This window comes from Pteropus vampyrus, unplaced genomic scaffold (assembly GCF_000151845.1).
Source record: "Pteropus vampyrus isolate Shadow unplaced genomic scaffold, Pvam_2.0 Scaffold279, whole genome shotgun sequence".
Lineage (NCBI taxonomy): Eukaryota > Metazoa > Chordata > Mammalia > Chiroptera > Pteropodidae > Pteropus > Pteropus vampyrus.
Window position 1 is genome coordinate 675,998 of NW_011889060.1, and position 9,895 is coordinate 685,892.

Genomic DNA, 9,895 nt, shown 5'->3' on the forward strand with positions numbered 1-9,895 from the left:
CTCGCCAGGCCCCGCCCCCTCGCCAGGCCCCGCCCTGAGCGCGGGGCCTTGTGGGAGTTGTGGTTCCGAGCGGTGGGCGGGGCCGCGGCGGAGCGAACCCGGTGCTGCCGCCGCTCCGCCTCTTGGGCTCGGGCTCCAGCTCTGCCAATGAGTTCGGACCACGCGGGCCCCAAAACAAGGGAGGCGCGGGTGGGGGACCGCCTTCCCCTCGCGGGTCCTGGAAACACGGCCCGGCCTCCTGTGTGTCTTCGTCAGTGATCCACGCGCTCCAAGGCCACCCAATACCTACGGTACATTAGGATCTTCGACTTTGAGTCGGAGGCGCTTTCTTCGTCTAAGTCACTGTCCTGTGGCCTCATCCACTGCGGGGGCCTAGTAAGCCACTTGCTACCTGTAGACGTGGCTTCGGCCCTTCCATCTCAGTCGCGGATGACATCCTCTGCCCTGTCCCACTCCCACTCCAAGGAAAGGGAACAAACCCAAAAGTTTATACTGAAATGGGAATGGAGTTAAACAGAAAAACTTGGAGTTCAGCTCCCACCTGTAAACATTCTAGTTTCTTATGTGGTTTTAGAGCAATTACTTAACTTCTGGGCGCTTCAGTTTGTCCATCTGTATGTGAATACAATAATGCCCCCATCAAACATTGTTACATGAGATTATAGACACAGAGGAAGTATTCAGTAAATGCTATTTTTAATTAATAAATGCTATTTATTAATAGACTTGATGTCTAGAAAACTAGAAATACATCCCCTTACATTTATGTAGTGTATTAGCCATCTCTTCTATAACAACCTCAAATTAGTGCTTTAAATCTTATTACTTTACAGTTCTGGAAGTCAGAAGTCCAAACTGGATCAGCTGGGCACTTTCCTTCTAGAAGCTTTAGGGGACAATATGTTTCCTTGCCTTTTCCAGCTGCTAGAGGCCACCTGCATTTCTCAGCTCGTGACTGTGTATCACATTGTCACACCTTCGCTCCCTCTGCCTCCATTGTCACATGCCCTTTCTTTCTGAACCTAAGTCTACTGCCTCCCTCTTATAAAGACCCTATGATTACATAGGGTCCACCCAGGTCATCCAGGATAATCTCCCCATCGCAAAATCCTTAATCACATCTGCAAAGTCCTTTTTGCCACATAGAGTTACATACACACAGGTTCTGGGGATTAGGGTGTGGGCGTCTTTGGAGAGACATTAATCATCCTACATACAATGCTTTACACCTTTCAGAGCACTCTCATAATTCACAGGGCCTAGTGCAAAATGAAAATGCAGGGTCTTGGTTCTGAAAATACAAAGGATTTCAAGACAGTAACAGCAGAGTATGAAAGCGAGCACAGGGCCCTGCAAAGCACAGAGCGCTGAGGGACGGACTTCACAGACCACGTGCTCTGTCCTTTACCGCTTCAGCTCTCCTGCCTCCTCCAGCTCTCCCCTCACTTAGAAACAAAAAGAATTTCGCTTGATTCTTTCAACTACTTTTCCATCTTCCCTTTTCTTTTCTACCCTTTTCTCTATTTTCTATCCTTCCCATCCCCTTCCCCTCGTAGGAATGCGCTCTGTCCCCGCTGTTCTACTGAAGATTTTCTCTTATCAAATCCAGTGGCCTTTTCTCAAGATTCCTTGTCTCCATAGTGCATTTGATATTGATAACACATACTTCCTGGAATTATGTTGTAGAAAATCCTGGGCATATTTTGTTGTTTAAAAAGTAGATTATAATTTTTCTTATTATAAAATCTCAGGTCCTCTAAAGGACCCTTCGTCTCAGGTTATCTAGCGCTTGTGATGTCAAGTGTAGCATCCGTGGTCTGTAGGAAGAGCCCTTTTAGATTTGTCGCTGAGTGGTCAGCTTGCATGGTCGGTTGGTAGGAAGGGGACAGCAGGTACATAACTCCAGTGCAAGGGTCACATAGCTTTTGTCTTCCCAGTTAACTGGCCCGGAAAGTAACAGCAACAAGGATACCCCCTGTTTGTTTTTAGCTCAGAAGCCTGACGCACTTCTGGCGATGAACGTTTTTTCTCGGTGAGTGCAATTAGAAATCACAGGTGTTTGTCATCACATACTGTGTACCTAAATTCATGTATAATGACGTCTGTGGCGATCTGTTTTACTGTTAATTGTTACGAGTGTTTTGAAGAGATGGTTCCTTTGTAAACAGACTCCCAACCTCTTGGTTCTCTCACTGTGGTCTCTTTGTTCACTGTTGCTTTCTCTAAAATCAGCCGCACTAAAACCAGCACCGTGACAGGCACCGGTGATGTCATCCCTGCTTCCTGCAGATTCCTCGGTGATGCACAGTTTGAACCTTTCCATCCCTAACGCTGTGCTGTCACGGAGGAAGGAAAGTGCATACGCTAAACCTTTGGTTGCAAGCCACAAAAATCACCTCTGGCTACGTTCTTTAAAAAAAGAATAACAAACGACGAAAATTGTGGAGGCGCTTACTGCACCGAGGCGGAGATCACCCACCACTCACGCTTCTGGAAAGGCAAGTCCCGTCAGAACAGCACTCAGGGACTCTAAGCAGTCTTGCAAGGCGCTGCCATTGGACTGATCAATCCCAAACCCTTTTAGTCCTTTGTCCCTCCTATCAAAATTCAAATTCCTTCTAGAGCTCAGCTTGGAGCAAGCTCCTTGATTGTCGGCCCCACAAGAGTGAGTGGAATGAGCAGAAGTTTAGCCAGATGAGCAGTGAGTGCTCCACCCTCCATGATTAACAGCCAGGGGTGGATGCTGGTCAGACCGAAGCAGCACCTGTGCCTTCGGGAAGTGTGTTTGTGTCAGGTACCCCCTTCACACTTACTTTTTCTCAGCCTCAGCTTGCAGTCACCTGTTCATTAAATCATCGCAGATGCCCTCAGGGTGGAACACTAAAAAGCACACATTAGGACACCGGTGGCCCAGAAGGAGCTACAGTATGCCTATGGCAGTTTATGTCATTTATGATTTACCGACACCACCTGGATTAGATGAAGCTAATTATCTGGAACTAAGGTATAGAAAAATTGACCGCAGGTTTCAAACGGAAAAATGTCTGGGCCTCCCAGGTCTACTAATCTGAGAAATGTCAGGGCCAGCTCTGTAGTCAATCAGCGTAATCCCCTCATTGCAAGCAACGGTAACTTCGAATTGATTTGGTTGGAACGGTTGACAGGAGGGGGTTAACCGGAAGGAACGCTCTCAGCACAGGTGGAAGCTCTGCTGGGCCAGCCCTCACGACAGTCCCGCGATTCATAGCGAAGCCAGAGAAAGTGAGCCGCGGACAACCTCAGCGTGCTTCATCTCTTCGAATATGCTTAAGTCAAAATTAATCTTATTCATCTGTGGAACGTAGTCACACTGACACTATGCACAAAAAAAAAAAACAAAAAAAAAAACAAAGTTAGCGTTTATTGCAGATTCACTCGCTTTGCTCTCAAATACAAGTGATGCCCCTCCCTCTTATCCCTGTGTCTCCCCTCCCCTCCCCGATACTGCATCTCCCTCTTCTCTGAGCGGATGGCCTCACTGTCTCACCCCCAAGTCCAGAGTGAGTCTGATGGCAGGTCCTACCCGTGACCTTCATTTGGCCTGACGGTCTGCTGCTCTGTTACGGGTTGGCGTCCCCTTGTGTTTATGTGTTTGACAGACATCTAGAGTGTGAAGAGTTAGAGGACTCCGTCTTCTTATACCAAATTCTCTTTAGTGGCTCTTCACTTCCTATGAACAATAGTCAATAAATATTTGTTAATTGACTGGTGAATGTTTTTTGGGATCTCAATTTATCCTAGAAGACATCTCTCTCAGAACTAGCCCTGAGCGCGGTGCCCCTGAATGTTTGCTGTGGGCAGCTGGGAGGTGACCGCACTGCACAGGAACATTCCAGAGAAGGCAGTGAGATGAAGCTGGCCACCTTTCATTAGGGCGAGATGTCACGGCTCTTTAGACAGGGGTGTGTTTGGGGACTATCAAGACTGGGAGTAGCAGACTCGTCAGAGGACTGGTGAAGACCAAATCCTGGAAATCCATTACTCCAGGAGTCCATTTTTTGTTTTGTTTTTGTTTCCCTCAAGCACAAAGTAAAATGTCAAAGGCCTGAGAATGGTCTCGAACGGATGACTGTACTGCTTAAGAGACTTTGCGAAATAACAAAATTACATTAAGTATTTACATTTCCAAGATATCATCGAATGCATTGTGTTTCTGTGATGATTTTCTGGCTTAGTTAACTTCTAATGAAGGAAGAACTCACTGATGAATGGTTCTAAATACAAGTCAAGGTAATGGGGTGGAAATTTAATAACACCAGTAACTTTCAAGCCGAATTGTGTTTAATGAACCCGCCGAGTACTGGCAATCTGCTACGCTTAAACACCTGTGTTTGTAGATCGTGCCGGTGTGCTAACAACGGGCCATGGCAATTTTTTACCCTATATTGTACTTTGCGTCCCCGTGACTCTTTGGTAACTACCAATTTGTACTTCATCCCTTCACCTTTTCCACCCAGCCCCACAGTCCCCACTCCCGTCTGGCAATCACCGGTTTGTCCCCTGTAGCTATGAGTCTGTTCTCATTGTGTTTGTATATTTTGTTCCTTAGATTCTACATATAAGTGAATTCATGTGGTATTTGTCTTTCTCAGTCTGACTCATTTCACTCAGCATAATACCCACTAAGTCCATCCATGTCGTTGCAAATGGTAAGATTTTATTTTTTATGGCTGAGTAATTTTCCATTGTGTATATATACCACAACTTCTTTACCAGTTGATGGGCACTTAGGTTGCTTCCGTATCTTGACTATTGTGAATAGCGCTGCACAGAACAAGGGTGCGTAGATCTTTTCAAATTAGTGTTTTGATTTTCTTTGGATAAATACCCAGAAGAGGACCATGGTGATTTTTTAAAAAGTGGATTTCCTGTAATTGGTTATAAAAGGAACTTTTTTTTTTCAGGCGAGGCAACCCTTGGTTGACCTCACAGATTGCAAGAAGCTTGTCAGCTTACAATCCCTTATTTTTTTATGTTTTACGCCTACAGCACCTGGTCTTCCTTGGTGGTCTCCCATCCAAATACTAACCAGGCCCAACCCTGCTTAGCTTCCAAGATCAGATGGAATTGGGCTTGTTCAGAGTTGCAATGCCATAGACTTATAAAAAGAACTTTTATTTGATGATAGGATTTCTGAATTTTTCTGAGAGAATTTCTTCCCCTATTCTTTTGACAAATAATAGGGATTAAAAGTAATAAAGCAAATGAACTTGGCTGGCCTGTGGCTCGTTATTAAGTACCTTCCTAAAGTATTTGCTGGTTGTTTTTCTTTTTTTTTAATATTTACTCAGCTGTGACAGTCTCAAGCATTTTCACTTAACAGCATTAAAGCTGATAAACTTGAGTGAGTAAGACTTATTTCCATTTCTAAAGGAGCTTACATAGTGATATATGCACTCTGGATAAAACCTTTTAGAACAAACATTATGGCATTATGCTAGAAGTTAATATATAATGTGATGGGGGATCTTAAATCTAAGTAATTGGGAAAACTGGAATAATAATTCTGCCAATTTCCTCCTCCCTCCTAATTTCTATAATGCAAAAGACTTCACACAATCACAGAGCTCTCTGTAACGCCTGCTCACTGGGACCATCTGGCTTGACCCATTCATCTCCTATTCCGGGCCACTGCATAGGGTCCAGGGCATGTCACAGTGAGGGCGACACCAAGGGGAGAAACAGACTTCACGGGAAGTAGAGAGGGACGAGGTTGCAGACACGGTGACCGCCGGTAGGGAAAGGCAGAGAAGATCACGGGTGGTTAGCAGTGGCTGTCGGAAGTGTCCTGTGTCAACGCTGACCGAGTCCTTCCCTCCTGTCAGTCCATACCTGCCTGTCAGTCACTAGGAAGCTCTAGAAGTTTAGTTTCTCCAAATTCAGTTGCTTTTTCCTGAGTTCAATCAAACATGTATTTTTTATCCAGTCAGTTGCTTTATCCTTGCTTTGTGCGGCTGCTGCTTCTCCAAAGGTCACGTCCGTACTTCCTCCCCGACTCCTGTCCCCTCTGACCCACCCCCCACACCCAGTGGACTCTGGTTTTTAGTGTGCAGCCTCGGTTGGGTGAGATCCCGACCTTCTGAGCATCATTCTCTCGCTTGCCAACCTCTTGACTCAGATTCAGACTCTAATTGGCCTTAACAGAATTACACACTTGCTAGTTTCCATCTTGTATTATTTCCTTTGCTCTGTTTAGGGGATTTTAGTGATCTCTCATGGATAAACATCCTGCAATGATCTCCTCTACTTGAGTAGGGCGGCCATCTTGCATTTAGAACATTACATGAAGACCCTGTGCTCTTTTCTCGAAAAAGTGAGCACAGCACACACTTCCAGGCACATAAGGCATCTTACCTGATGCCTCTTAGGGTTGGGATCCCAGTGAAATTCTCATTGTCCGTGACTGTCCACAGTCACCCACAGAGGAAAGACCAGCCACCATACTAAACGACATGCTGGAGACTCTTCTAGTCCCCCAGAATGAAACAGGTTGTTTACATCTTTCCTCTCTTCCACGATTCCATGGATTCACTTTCTAGTCTGCAAAACAACGAAATCAACTTGCTGTTTCTTTGAAAATACGACCTATTTTCACCAGTCTGCAATTGCTACCGGGTTGTAAAACAATCAGAAAACCCAGAGAAAATACCCAGTTATTTAAAATTACTTTACAATTACTTCAGAGAATCTTTTCCCCAAATTTTCAGCTTCTGTTTTAGAAATGTCTTAAAATCTGATACTCCTAGTCTGTGGCACTTTTTTCAGATGTCCCTAGATTTATCAAACAACTAAATTAGAGTGATTCTTCATATACAAAATAATTTACCAAAGTACCTTATCGAATGCCTTCATTGTCATTTTTTAATTGTTATGTGTAAAAATTTACTAATTTATCAAAAAATGGCTCTAAGTTTGTTACAAAAGAACATTTTGGAAATTAGTGGGTGTGCTTATTCAAAACCTTACATCTATATCCAAAAGCTTTGTGAAGTCATTTTTTTAATAGGCTATTTTTTAGAGAAGTTTTAGGTTCACTGCAAAATCAAACAGAAAATCCAGTTTCCACATACCCGCTGCCACCAACATGCACAGTCTCGCCCACGGTCGACGTCACCCACCAGAGTGGTTGTTACATTTGCTACAGTCAATGAACCTACATCGACACGACGCATCGTCGTCACCCGAAGTCTCTCGTTCACATTAGAGTTCACTCTTTGTGTTGTACGTTGTATGACTTTTGACAGATGTACAGTGACACGTATCCACCGTCATACTATCATGTAGAATAGTTTCACTGCCTTTAAAATGTCCTGTGCTCCACCTTTTTATTCCTCCCTCCCCAGTGAAATCATTTTTTTAGTAAACTTCCTACCCTGAGTTTATGTCACAAATGGATAGATCCATATCAGCTGGGATTAATTCCAACCACATAGCTTAAAACATGAAATTTATTCACCTAAAATGGTTTCCCTTCACTCTGTGTGCATGATGAGCTTTCGAGAGAAAAAAATTGATGAGTAGTTGTATCCAGTTGTCTTGTTAAACATGAATCGACTTAATCTTGCAATCAAAATTATGAACCAGGAGGCTGAGATTTGGAGTTGCAGCAACTGAGCTAAGTCAGATGCGAGAACTATGTCTGCAGCACTGTCAAGGTTGGAAGAACATGGAGAGAGGGTGACCTTGACCTTCTTTGGCAGCCTTGGGATAACACCCAGTGGCACGCCAACTTCCAACGTCACTCCGCGCCCTCACCTGTGAAGTGACCAGTGAGTTTGGGACCGCTGCCCCTCAGCCTGCTGCACGGGCCTTTGTGGCACCTGCATGTCCTCATTTTGTATTTATATTTGTTGCATAACAACTGGAAAGTCTCTTCACTGTCCTAAAACGTCACATACAATTTATAATAATTTTAAGTAGAAACCTACTCGTGTTCTTGTTGGATCATTTCCATGCTATGGAAGAATAAAGTGGTACGTCTCTGGCACTGGAGCCAAGTAAAGAGAGGGTGCCCCTGAGCAGGGCTGCAAAAGGGGGGTCGGTGTTGAATGAATGGTTGGGCTGGGTGATTTTTATGAGTTTTTCGATCCTGACTTTCAGTGACTCCATCTAAAAAGCAGAGAGCTGTGTACCAAGCCTTTTCTCAACCAACCAACAAACAGAAAGCCTTTAAAAAAAAAAAAGTGTATTTTAAACATTTAGAGTTACTCCTTCCCATTTTCAGGATGAGCGCCAATGTCAGCAACTCGATAAATGTCTTATTATCTTATGTTCCCACAGTTGATAGTTTGAATTGGAAAGTAGTTATAAATGGCAATTGAATGAAGCAATCGGCAGGCATATTTTACCGATTTTTAAAAAATAAGTCTATAACATAGTCTATTAATAATGTATATAATATAGTCATATCATAATGCCCAGGAAATGGGACTGTAGTGTATTTTGAAAAAAAAAATAGCAAAAAGAACTTTCTGACTCAATGATCCAAACAAATAGCTGGTGTTTAGGTGACGGGAACCGATTATTATAGGTTGTTTTAATAGAGTTTATTATTAAGGAAACACTTCCAGATAGCAGTGTCAAAAAGAACACTTTAGAATAAAAGTCACCAGACTGTCTCGGAATCTTATATACCACTTCTCTCAATGTCACAGCAGCAGCTTAGCGACACCAGGACTTTTCAGATTTTAAAGATAACTTTTTCATCCCAAACTGAGTATCTGAGCCATCGCTGTCATTATATTTAAAATATAAGTGTTAAACAAAAATTTTGTTTCATTTGAAAAAAGCACACACAAAACATAGCCCTATGTCTCCCGCTGCCACATCGACCCAGCGACTGGCACCTGTGCCCACGTCTGCCTCTCCTCTCTCGCCGTCCCTGCCCTCACGCGCCAACCCCACTTCCTTTGCCAACCTGAGAGCATCGCTCTAACAAACGAACGAACAAAACAAACAAGCAAAACTCACAGACACAGACAACAGTACGGTGGTACCAGAGGGGCAGGGGGAAGGCTGACGAGGGTAAAGGGGGTCAAATAGTTGGGGATGGAAGGAGACTGAACTTTGGGTGGTGAACACACAGTGCAGCATACGGATGATGCATTAGAGAATCATACGCTTGAAACTTATGTAATCTTATTAACCAGTGTTACTCCAATAAATTGAATTTTAAAAATATTCTATTTGCAGTACTACCTTTTCCCCCTAACCCTCAATTCCGAGTCAGTCTTTGATTTATCAAGGAAGGCAGTATTGTACAGTAGGATTGGGGCAACCGTTTTTACCTTAAGTGCCCCTAGTGAGGTTAAATGAGAGAGTGGGCTTATTGAAAAGAGAGGACATCAAGCTCAATGAGGATAAGGAAGGACCGTGCCTGACGCGATGACCGATAACTCCCCAATCACAGTGGCAAGCCAAGGGGGCCGTTCCGGGTTCACAGCAGCTGGTACCCTAAGGACTCGGTGAATCCTGTTGGAGTGGATGGGGACAGGGCTAGAAGAACGAGGGCTGCACAGCGCCCCCAGTAAAAGCCTAAACGGCGTGGGACATTCAGTTTCTCAGACCTTGTCACAGAACCAAAACACGTTGGGGTGGTAGCGACTGACAATACTCAGGAGGATTTAATATTATTAGGGTCACTGCAGCAGAATAAGAGAAATTAAAACAAACAAACGAACAAATAGCCAGATAAAGAGGACCTGTATTACATAAACCATGACATATTTCAACAATCTTAAATAAACTTGTCAATTCCCTGCCCCTTGCGTCCATCGAATCAGCACCTCCAGAGATGGCCAGGGCGTCAGGCCCCCTCAATTCTTTCAGCTGGCAACTGTAGCCTGGGTAGAGTTTT

The 9,895-nt window shown here is 44.1% G+C and overlaps 1 protein-coding gene and 1 pseudogene across 1 annotated transcript in view; one reads left to right on the forward strand and one right to left on the reverse strand.

Moving 5' to 3' along the window:
• ACTN2 (actinin alpha 2) overlaps positions 1-9,895 on the forward strand; it is a 389,901-nt gene that overhangs the window by 87,768 nt on the left and 292,238 nt on the right. The gene's annotated exons all lie outside the window — the stretch shown is intronic.
• Positions 5,020-5,138, reverse strand: LOC111729762 (annotated as a pseudogene).